Here is a 12,802-nt window from a genome sequence, read left to right on the forward strand (position 1 = left end):
AATTTAGCACATGATAAAATATTTGTAAACATACTGTTAAGGCAATTGTTTCATAAATGATTTAATTTAGATATGAATAATGATGCTCATTCAAATTCTTAGCTAATGGTAAGAAATCTTAAATTCCTACATTTTACATAGTGAGCATGAGTACTTCAGCATATTCCAGTAATTTTATGTAGCTCAGATAATATGGAACTTTTAAAACATACAGTCATTTATAAAGACAGCCATCTCTACCATTTCCATCTGCACAAATAGTAAGAATAATTAGAAATGGACAGATACACAGAGGCTGAACATTAAACAAAGATAGAAGAAAAAAAAGAAACAAATGAGACTCAGAGGGATAAAAGCACCACACAGGGAGAAAAAGCAAGTTGGACAGTAAAAGATTTCTGTTTCACCCATTCTTCCAATGTTTGCAGACGTGATGAATCTGAGACACAAAATGGTTCTGTGTGCTTTAGCTCACGCGTTCCCATTAGGCATTTCATGGAAGTATCATAATCTGACCACAACAAACTTGATGTTGCTGTAACAGCGGCGTGTAGATCTACACATGCTGTGCTCTGGATGATACTTACAAATATAAATTTGTTAGTGTGGAAACAACGGTATTACCCACTTTCACCCTGTAGCCCTTGACCCTTTGGACCCTTTGGACCCTAATCAACTAAGTAAGGTTATTAAAAAAAATAAACAAAAAACAAGTATAAATGTGGGTAGCAGACTTTCTAAGATGTTCCAATGCTTGATGTATAATGTAAAATACCCGGTCTCCTGCAACACAACATTCTAGTTCATCCTAGAGCTGTTAATGAAAACAATGCTATCTTCAAGTTGTAACTTCTATTTTTCAGTGTCTTAAATGTCTTACATCAAAATATCTGAGGTTTTTTTTTGGGGGGGGGGTTTCTTGAGTACTATGTTTTAGCTCATTCTTCAGATTTTCTGCCAGTTTTCATGACCGCAATCTACTTCATCTCTCCTCCATTGTTTCATTAGTTTTCTTTCCAAGGTTCTTCTGAAATCTAACATATGGTTTAGCCATTTTATACTTCCTTAAGTGTTTAAGCCCTTGATCAAACAAATATCTGCTCAAAAGATCATAAAAATACTTTGATTAAGTACATAATCACTCAGAAACACATGCACTTCTCAAACTTCATGTATGGTATTAAGTTTAAAATTGGCGACACATGTTAGATGTCACATTTGAAAAAAACATTCGCAAGCATTAGGTGGAAAGTACTAAGTAAATGAGTGTCAGCAGTATAGTTTTAAAGCAAGGCAATGTCTGTCACTGGCTCACGGCAACATTTATAAACTATAGGATAGATTTTGTGTGAAATATTCACTGATTTGTTATATTTTTGGAAAAGGAAGACAAACTTCATGATTAATTCATCATAAAATGTAGCAAGCAAGGAATAAAAATGTCTTTACTTGCAAAAAACATATACTAAGACTTTGAGGAAATAGTTGAGTATAGCATTTTGGAAATATTTCCATTAACATTTTGCACTAACCATATACATGTCCAAAGCAATCCTTACTATAGAACATAACCACTTATTGTTTCAATAGATAATGCCTAATAGCTAGGCATACAATGGAGATTACACAGCTATAAAACCTAAGACCTAGACCTGGGCATGTCAAGCATAATAAATCTTGAGAACATACTGAGTGCTAAAACAAGAAAAGTGCAGAACACTTAATGCTTCTATACCTGACATCAAAGGCTGATAAACACACAATGAAATGCACAAATTTACGTTGTTGGCTACACATCTGCTCCATTGAGAGTGATTGTGGAGAAGGAGATCCAGAGTAAACGAATGTTCCACATATATCTGCAATTTTTATTTTTATGTAAAAGCCACAAATGTGGTGAGAGATTAGTATCTTGTTACAGTTTGATGGCAACCATGCAGCAGAGTTTATTGGCCCCTGCTCTGTTGGTGCTTCGCACAATATTCTGAACTGTGGGAAATGATCCTTTGTATCACAGGGTGTTTGGATGCACATAGTTGGCCTTCATTTCTGTCCACCAGATGCCAGTAGCAGTCTTCCCAGCACCTCAGTTAGGAAAACCAATACTGTTGCCAAATCTCTTGCTTTGGGGCAAAAACATTGATTCTGATTGTGACTCATTAATACTGAATACTCATCTATTCATTATATCCTCTTTATAGTTATGAAATATTTACAATACATTACTATGAAATATAAAATACATATTTATGTTTCTTGCATTCTAAATGCCCATTAAAGTGAGGACAACTGCCAATATGTAAACATACATAAATCATAAAATATGTCATGCTCTAAATAAAAAATATTTGGAGTCAATTTTGTCTTAATTACTAAGGCAGAGTATGTTAAAGGACAGTTATTTTCTTTTTTTGTTTGCTAAGGGTTGTGTATGATTTTGAGCATTTAAACAGTGGTAGAATGGTATTCTATGTGGAAGGAATGACAAGCAAGCAGACACTACAAAAACGTTTATGAAATGCTAAATTCTTTAATGAACTTGCAAATAGGACCTCAGATTTTCTCCTTGTGAGAAATTCCAAACAGGGGCACGTGACAGATTGGGGAGGACACCGAAAAGCAAGGGAGAAACATGGTTACGTGGTGATTAATCACATTTTTAACAATCGCTTAGCAATTCAGTAACTGGAGGGGATAAATTTACGTGATGTTGACAATGACTGACATTACTAAGTATGTCACCAGAATTGGTATCGCTGTAGAAGGAATTTTGCTAAATACTAGCTCGAGGGTTGGGTGTTTAGCCTAGCACTTATAATGTTGATTAGATGCACTATATCCGTCTTTAACAACACGTGAAGGCAATTCCTGCCTCTGGCTTCTGATCCTAGCTTCCTGCCGATGTACACCCTGGAAGACAGCAGTGATGCCTCAGGAGACTGTCTTCCTGACAAGCTGAGTCCTTGGCTCCCAGCTCTGGCCAGCCTGACCTGGCCATTAAGGGCATTGCAGAATGAGCCGGCAGAGGGAGGGCACTCCTCTGCTTCCTTCCCTTTCTCCCTCTCTAACTAGCTTGAAAGGGACTCATGGACTGGAAATATTAATATGAAAGAATACAGTTTTCACAAATTGATTTACAGATTAAATGAACTCATATGTAAAATACCAATAGAAGATGTTTAGACAATGACAAGATAATTGTTAAACTCTACAAGGATGTGTGAAGAATCTAGAGTGTCCCATACAATCTTGTGAATGCTGGTGTATTTTTAATATATGATTTTGAGAATTGCTATAAAGCGACACAATCAAGAAGTAAAATAGTGGAAAAAGGGGCAACTAATGTACCATAACAGATATGGGAGAAAACAGACCTAAACTAATCTGGTCCATTGATTCTTCTATGAAGGTTTCAAAATAATTTATTTTCTGCCATTTCAACATACACTTGAATAAGTGAATAAAATAACTTCATAATGCTTATACCACAACACATCAAAAAAGTAAATCATCAGCCCATACACACAGATATTAAATCTAAAACGTTGATGCTTTGGAGGAAAAGGTCGTAAAATTTCTGTGTGATTTGTAAATAGGCAAATGTTTCTGGGAAGAGAAAAAAAGCAACCATCACAAAGACAAATTTACAAGGTAGATTTTTTGAAAATTATCAATGAATTTTGAAATGTTTTCTCTGAAAGTGATACCATGCAGAAAAATCTGTAAGAATGCCATTGGTCTAGAGAAAATACCCACAGGTAGTCCATTTGACCAAAGATTATCATCCTGGATAATTACATAACTACAATTTATAATTACAATTTGCAAATTATGACATAGCACTTAAAAAAATGAGTGAAAAGAAATTGAAACTCCATATAAAACTCAGTAAGAGTTCTGAAGTAAACTCAAGAATATGCTTACTCTCATTATGAACTGCAAAATTACACAACAGGGAGTCTGATGAATAACCACAGTGCCAAGCACTGAGCTGAAGTCTATATATTGTAGTCCCAAACATTACTGGTGAAAGCTTGAAATGGTGCAACCACTTTAGAAACAGATGTGGTCATTTGTTTATTTTTTTATTTTGGTCCAGAAATGTGTTCCTTATTAAAGAAAGATCTGAAAACTAGCTCCTAGTTTCAAATCCTCTATGAATATTTATGTGGAGCATTCAAAAACTTCCCAGCAGCAATGCTGTTGCATTTAACATGGTAATTCGGGACTGAAGATTGTGCCAATTATAAAATCATGGACAAGCTTTTGTTACATACTTGAGTTTTCATATATTCTGATGGCTGTCCCATGGTGCATGATTAGAATAAGAATTAAAATTTGTCTGAATTAATAGTCATATATCATATTGTGTGTTCTTTCTTGTACATACTGTGCAGAGCTCTTAAGCATAATATGTATGTTGTTTATTTTATTCAGAGAGATAGAGCATGTTAGCTCTTCATTTAATGTCGAATTTTTGATAGAGCAAAATTTCAAGAGGACAAAAAAAATGTTTGTTGTTCACATTTGTTTTTCTGGTGCCTAGAGTAATATCTGACACGTATTATACACCAAAGGAATACTGATTGGATGAATGAATATAACTGTGGAGATACAATATTCATTATACTGTAAATGTTTTTAAGTATATTATTAGTGTCTTCATGAAAATAGACATTTTAAGAGGCCACATGATTGGCCCAATATCTATGACTTCTATTATGATTTCTTGAGAAGTTCAAGACTAATTTTTATCTGGGCAGATATATTTAGCTGGTTCAGAATTTTACTTTAAAATCCTCTAAAGCACAAATTTATATTTTCATCTGACAATAATGTCGGATGGAATTATAAATTGGAGACACAGAAGTTTATATAAATGCTTAGTGAGTTTTATGTGTGTACTTTTCTCATTCAAATGATTTTCATAACTTCCAGTTCCTCCAACTGCACCAAATCACTCTGTGTCCGAGCAATGGACGGAGTGATGAAGCTGTCATCTGTTCTTCTTTAATTCATTGTTTTCCCACTGAAGTCCCAAACTATCTTTATATATAATACACTAAGAATTGTTTTTTGGTCTTAATGGCTTGTCTAAATCTATTCTTGTCATAAAAATATTCAATTCTTACAGTTGGCTTTTAAATACTTAGCTTTATTTTGAACAATTTTGACAATTTTCATATCTTAGGTTTTTATTTGACACTTTCTACAAAATGCAACTGCGTAGTAAGTGATGAGTGCAGCATTTTCAAAATTAGAAATTTACAAACGAAGTCGGTCGCTCTTTTGTCGCGTTTTAGCAGTTAGGTGTTCATGCATTGTGTATCCTGAAAAGTCAGTTTTTGATTCTACAAGTGTTTTTCACTTTTTTTTTTTCACTCCAGATCAGTGTTGATTTAGTAGGAAAGCCAGGAAAGGAATAAGTTCATGCTTTCAGATTTAGAAAATGTATCTTATTTGAAAGGTGTTAAATAATGAACTGAACATCATTCTTAAAGTCTGAAAAAAAATTAAGCATAGTGCTTTCCACTACGTGTCAAAATCAAACGTTTCCATTTTTGTAATAAGTTGTGTTCATTTCAGCAAGATAAAAGGAAATAAAATTACATACGAAAGGAGATGACAGATAATTGGGTAAACCACTGTTACTTTTTGATATATCTTGTAAATTTGTGAGACAATGATTTTGTGTGATTATATTAAGAATTGAATAAATTGTTCTTTCATAAGGAAATCATCTCAAACTATGAGGTAATCATCTGCATTAGGATTTTTTAGGTTTTTTTTAGGAATGGGTGCTTGGCCTGATAAGACACCAGTGAAGATGCTGACATTCCATCCGGAAGCTCCTTACTCTAGCTTCCTGCTAATGCAGACCTTGCAGACAACGGTGATAGTTTATGTGGTTGGATTCTTGTCGCTCAGTGGGAGTGCTTGGCTGACCTGCTTTGTAGCCCGGGTTATTGTAGGCATTTTAGAATGAGCCAATGGAAGTGGGCTCTCTTCCCTCTCCTCTCTCCTTGCGTCTCATCTTCCCTACTATTTCTCCTACTCTGTCTCGTCCTTCCTCTAAAATAAATAAAGTTGATTAAAGGCCTTTTTAATGTTTAGCAGTTACCAGCAGAATTCTGTACCAGAAAATTCACTTATTTTTCCACATTTCAGTTGTTTGCAAATGTAACAATGACTTAATTTTATATTTGATGACCTTTTTCTAGGGAGACTTCAGAACAAAGGGTGACACATTTTATTTATGCGAATACTAACATGGCGGCATGATTATTGTGGAATACTCAACTCCTTCCTGTAGAGATATTTGTGGATAATCATTTCCCTGGTATATGAAAAGACTATCTTCAACGATTAGCATTGTGGCACAGCAAGCTAAACCACCCCTTCAGATGCCAATATCCCCAAACGGAGTACCAGTTTGAGCTCCATCTATTATGCTTTTGGCCCAGCTTCCTGCTAATATTCCTGGGAAGAGAGTAAAACATGTTCCAATGGCTTTGGGCTCTGCTACCCAGGTGGGAGATGAGGATAGAGCTGAGAGCCCTTGGCTTTGCTCTGCTCTCGCCATGGCTACTGTGTCAATTGAGCTGTGAACAAACAGACCCAAGATTCTCTCCTTTGTCTCTCTGCCTCTCTCCATCTCTCTGATGCTCTCCCTTTCAAATGAATTTTTTTTTGTAAAGATTTATTTATTTTTATTGCAAAGTCAGAGATATACAGAAAGGAGGAGAGACAGAGAGGAAGATCTTCCATCTGATGATTTACTCCCCAAGTGAGTGCAACAGCCAGTGCTGCGCCAATCCAAAGCCAGGAGCCAGGAACTTCCTCTAGGTCTCCAATGTGGTGCAGGTTCCCAAGGCTTTGGGCCATCCTCCACTGCTTTCCCATGCCACAAGCAGGGAGCTGGATGGAAAATGGAGCCACCAGGATTAGAACTGGCACCTATATGGGATCCTAGCACATTCAAGGCAAGGACTTCCGCTGCTAGGCCACACTGCCGGGCCCATTTTCAAATGAATTTCTTTTTGAAAAAGCTTTAAAAATTAAAGAAATGAAAGATAGGAGAATGTCAACAGAAGGTTTGAGCCTAATACATATCCACACATTTACTTTGCTCTGTTTTGATGCCATTCTTGATTGACTCCAATGTGAATTTTCCAAACATTCTAACCAATCCAGAACTTACAGAAGGCTTGTTTTAAATATTTCTTTTTTCTTACTGTTCCAGTGGCACATCAGACTGACTTCAGCTCTGCACTCATTGTTGGAACCTTCTGGTAAACCACCAAAAATTACTCATTACGTGAAGCACTCACTAGGTGAAAGGGCTCATGAAGAGGAGGCTCACATTATAGCCAACCATGGCCCTCGATCACCTCTAAGGAAATGTAGAGACAAATAAAAACAGTCTTTCCCCTCTAGGGTAAACATTTTCACGTTGTTTTTTTAAATGTGATTACCCCATATTTTAGGTGACAACTCTTAACGCATTTTAGTCTTTCATCCTCCTATTGCTGGATGTCTAATAAAATTCAACCTATTGTTGGCAAGCTGGAGCATGAGTGTGTGGCAATGATTACATTAGAGAAAAAAAGTTCAATATTTTATGACTTGTTCTAGATGGATATGCTAGGCCAAGATCTAGTGTGAATCCTGGCTCGCACTGCTGTCCACCGATCATATTCTGCTTCAAAAGTCCAAAAGCTGATCAAATCTTTCACACAAAAATGTATCTTTTTTTCTTTTCTACTAACACCCAAACTTTTCTACCTCCATGCTTGTCACTAACAAAACACTAAGGTTCAGAAGACTTCATTGACCGTCTTCTGCCTCTAGCCCCATCTCCTATACAAACCAATGGGTGTTGGAGCCCAACCCAATCCTGCCCACCATACACTCTGCCCTCACACAAATCATTGGGAGCTGCAGTCAAGTCGAAGTGACCTGCAATAACTCCCACCAGGCCCACCCCCTATCCTGGTTCCCGGGCTTGCAAATATGTACAGCAGACTGGTTTAGTCTGTCCCACATCCTTTTGAGCTCTCATACCTGTCAATGGACATTGAAGCCTAGTCTAGCCAACCAGTTTCACCATCCAGCCCTCATATGTGCTGGTAGGTGCCACTCTCTGTACTCTCTCTCTCTGGCCACACTTGCCCCAATTTTGGTTCTCAGTGCTAACTAGATGGAGTGGCAACCCAAGAGGGAGGTGCCCACTGTTTCCTTACTGGGCCCACTCCCACTCCCATATCATGCACCCTCTAGATGGCTCTGTGGTTTGGCTTGACAGAATTAGCCCCCAGTGCCAGCATCTGCCAGATGATGCTGTAGCAGAACCCAACCAACTTACATCAACTCTGACCTATGCATTCACCAGCAGGAACAGTCAACCGAGCCTGGTTTTTCCCTGGCCCAGCCCACATGAGGCCAAGAAGTTTTCAGCTTGGTCTACCCTTATTCAAACTTGTACTCTTCAGTGGGAATGTGATCCAGCAGAGAAGTTCCATGCAGCCCAACTACCAGTTTTGCCCCGCCCCCTCCCATATGTAGTATGTGTGTTGGTTGGTGTGCAGACTGGTCTTACACGGCCTGTCTCACCTTGGCTTTTGCCAGTGGGTGCTTCAGCCGGGTCCAGCCGGGATCAGCCCCAATTCCAGCTCATGCTGGCGAGGTCTGCAGCCTAGCCTAGCCCAGCGAGCACCAATCCCAGCCCTCATGTGTTTGAACCTAACCCAGCTTGACCCACACTTTTTTCTGGTGCTCGGATTTGCCAGCAGGTGATGTGCACTGGCCCTGTCTGGTTCGCCCCTGACCTGCACCAAATGTATGCCTGTGGGTAACATTTCCTGGCCTAGTTTGGGCTGCTCCTTATCATGGTTCTTGCACTCACCTTCAGGGACTGTGTCCTGACAGAAGAGTTTCCCAAGCTCCTCCATCAGAACCTCTCTCAGTGCCAGATTTTGCACACTCGGTGGGTCCATGGGACAGCCCTACTCAGTCCATCTCCTGTTCTATAGGAACAATGGCCTGACCAGGACTTCAACCCATTCAAGTTATTTTTATTGGGTGTTACAGCCCAACCAGGCCTGGTCCACACATAGACACAGCTCACATCTGGCTCAGTAGAGGCAAAAACCTAACGTAACCCATTCTACACCTGTCCAGGTTCTAATGAGCACCAGTGGGTCCTGGGATCTAGCCCAGTCTGGAACACTCAGCCCCAGTCAGTATTTGTGCCAAGAGACACTACAGCTATGTCCAGACCAGAACATGGCCCCCATTCCAGCACCGCTCACTTGCCAATGGGAACCACAACCCAGCCAGGGCATCCCATTTGCTCCCCAACCAGGTCTGTACCCAGGTGTATATCTTGCACACAGCAGCAGTTGCTGTGACCCAGCTTGGCACAGTCTATCATGTGTCATGACCTTTGCCATTAGATGCTGTAACCTGGCCTGACCTAGCCTGTCTCCAGTCCCACCACTCACTGGAGCTTGCTGGAACCTGGCCCTGCTTAGTCTGATTCCATCCCTGGTACATGCAAACTGGTAGATGTGACAGCCTATCCCAGCTTGACCTGTGCTCCAACCTGGTTTCTCTCTTCTAAATTAGCTAAAGTTGGCTTGGCCCTGCTCAGAATGCCCCTCTCCAAAACCAACCCACACGTTAGTCAACAGTTGAAGTTACCCTGCCCAGGCTGCCCAACACTCAGACCTGGAACATGTTCTTAACAGTGGGAGCTATGACCTGATAGGGGAGTTTCCCAGGTTCCCCCACTCAGCCCACTCCCTGACCCAGATCTCACATGTGTCAGCACGTGCTAGGCCCTTACCCTGCCTAGCCTGCTCCTCTGTCTCGGGCTTTGTATGAGCTGGACGATGTTGCATCCCCACACCTTGTTTTAGTATGCAAATGCGGGTGCTGCCGTTTGGACCTGCCTAGGCCATTCTCAACCTCAACATCTTTGAGTGTTGATGGGTTCCATGTTCACACCTTGTTCAGCTCATCATCACCCCAAGTTTTGAGCTAACCAGTGCTACTCGTATTTCCACAGGATTGGGACCACTCATCCCCAGCAGAATCTACTCCCGGACTCGCTTTTCTTGTGTGGTGGTTAGTGTCATGACTCTGCCTAATGTGACCTGTCCGCTGTTCCAACCCTCAGTTAGGTACCGTGATCTAGCCCTGCCAGACAGGCTCCCCAGCCATAGCTTTCATGAGGGCTGGTGTGTTGTGGTCGGTGATGTTCTGCACTAACAGCCCACCTCAGGACTCCCATGTGGGCTGGATCAAATAGATTTTATAGTCTCTCCGCTCCAAACCACCAAGTCTCAGTCCCTTCACTTACCTGCAAGCACAATGACCCCATTGCTAGGAGTCATACAGGATTCATCCCTCACCTACATGCATATTGGCCTTATCCATGAATGTCCCTATGCAGCATTTAAACACCCCCAAGACCCTAGAGTTCACAGCCGGTGGCAGGCAGGCAGAGCTTGGTGGCCCCTGGGGACTGGCTGCCCAAAGTCCGGGACTTGTTCACTGTGTGGCAGTGGTGGCCATGTCCAGGGCCCCAAGCATTGAGTCCAACCTAGCTCAGGAGGTGCCCCCAGCAGCCACCACATTGCTGGAAGCTCCCACCACCCAAGCCCCATGACCAAACTAATGCACAATACATTTTGTTATTTATTGATGTGCTTCTTTTGTTTAGATTCTGGAATGTAGAACCAGGTGGGCATTAAATGGATATAGCAAATAAGGAAAAATTCAGTTTTCCACATTTAATATTTTTAATATCTCTGTCTCCGAGGGGAAAAATATTAAATGCTTAAGAGCATTCTGGCCGCCCCTCTTACATCTGTTAACTGCAGGAGAATATCTGCTAAACTTCTAAGCTCCCCTGATTAAAATTTTCGTCTTCTTTCCGGTCCTAATTCAGTTTTCTGACAAGTTGGACATGATTTGTCTTAACAGTTACATTCCCCCCATCAAGACAAATGCAGTCTGCTCAAACATATGGTCTCTTTTGGACAATATTTTAGCTATAATTTATTCTACACACCCCTATGACTTGGCACTCCTTGGGGACCTTGAGTGCTTGGATTGCAGGCGGATCTGATGAAGGCCTACTTGGACTCACTGGCGTAAGCAAATTGCTTACCATTCTTCCTCTGATAGCAACATTAATCTAAGCTGAAAATTCATCATTGCCATTTAAAGTTCTGAATGGTAGCATATGGTGTTAATCTGGAGGAATTTTACCTTTACTACTACTTTATAGGCCAGTGAGTAATCTAAATATTATTCAACTGTGGGTTCTTGACTTTGGTATACTAATCTTATGATGGATGTTTGGTATGAGAGTGGAAAACGCACATTCCTTCTAAGTGTTAACTCTGGGTAGAAGAATTTTAGAAAACTGCTGCTCATGTTATTGAGAAGAAAGACAATAAAAATTCCAGGAAGTATGTGGATTAAGCAATTCCATGCAATGATGGCTTCTGCTATTTGAGTGCCGGTTTAAGACCTAGCTATTTTGCTTCCTATTATCAACTTGCTAATGTGCTCGGGAGGGCACTGAATTACGAACCATGTGCTTGGGATCCTGTTACATGTGCAGGAGACTCACATGGAGTTCTGAACTCCCAGTTTCTACCTGGGCCAGCTCTAACTATTGTGGACATTTAGGGAGTGAATCTGCAGGCACAATCTGACCTCTGTCTTTCTGTCTCTCCTTCTGTCTTTTGAAAATAAATAAATAAATATTTAGAAAATGATTGTATCATTACCATTAATTGTAAATACAGCTCCTGAGTAGTTGCAGGTGTGTGTTGGATTTTTATGAGACTTGGTTTTTGCACAGCAACATCAGAAAAAGTCTAACATATGCTTACAAAGTTTATATATATATACATACAATTTCTTTATATTTATTTAAAGACAAAGAGAGAGAGTGAGTGACTGAGAAAAACAGATACATGGAGAGATTGGGGGAGGGCAGTGAGGCGAGAGACAGATGTGGAGGTAGAGACACACGCAAAGAGAATGATCTTCCACCTACATGCTTACTACTCAAATGCCCCAATCAGAGCTGGGCCAGTACAGCATCAAGGAGCTGAAACTTTATTCAGGCTTCCCATTTGGATGGCTCTAGTATTTGAGTTAGTACAAAGATGGAAGTGGGAGTGAAGTTGAGATTAGAGACCCAAAACTCTGATGCTCCCAATGGAGCTTTACTCCTTATGATAACCAGCCAACCTAAAACATATTTAAATAAAAAAATGTTAAAAACAAAGAAAGGTAAGTACTGGTGTGGTAGCTCCACCAGCCTATCCTCTGCCTCCAAGCTCTGGCATCCCATAGAAGTGCTGGTTCTAGTCCTGGGAATACCATTTCTAGTACAGTGCTCTGCTTATTGCCTCAGAAAGCAGTAGAGAATGGCTCAATTCCTCAGGATCCTGTAATTGCAAGGGAAATCCAGAAGAAGCTCCTAACTTCTGATTTTGGATTGTCTCAGCTTGGATGCTACAATCATTTGGGAAGTAACCCATGAATGGAAGATATTTCTTTGTTTCTCTTTGCTTCTTCCTTTCTAATAAAAATAAATAAATGTGTTTTTTTCAAAAAGATAAATCTTATGAATGAATTGAATAAAACAGATGTGATTAAACACACTGAAAAATATGCATAAGTTCATAAACCCTATTGGGCTTCCCATTAATTTCTCATTTCAATGATATATTCATGAAATTTTTAAAAATCAAGAGATTAATTAATTAGATATAAT

This window comes from Ochotona curzoniae, unplaced genomic scaffold, assembly GCF_017591425.1.
Source record: "Ochotona curzoniae isolate NIBS_2020 unplaced genomic scaffold, NIBS_Ocur_1.0 scaffold_4505, whole genome shotgun sequence".
NCBI lineage: Eukaryota > Metazoa > Chordata > Mammalia > Lagomorpha > Ochotonidae > Ochotona > Ochotona curzoniae.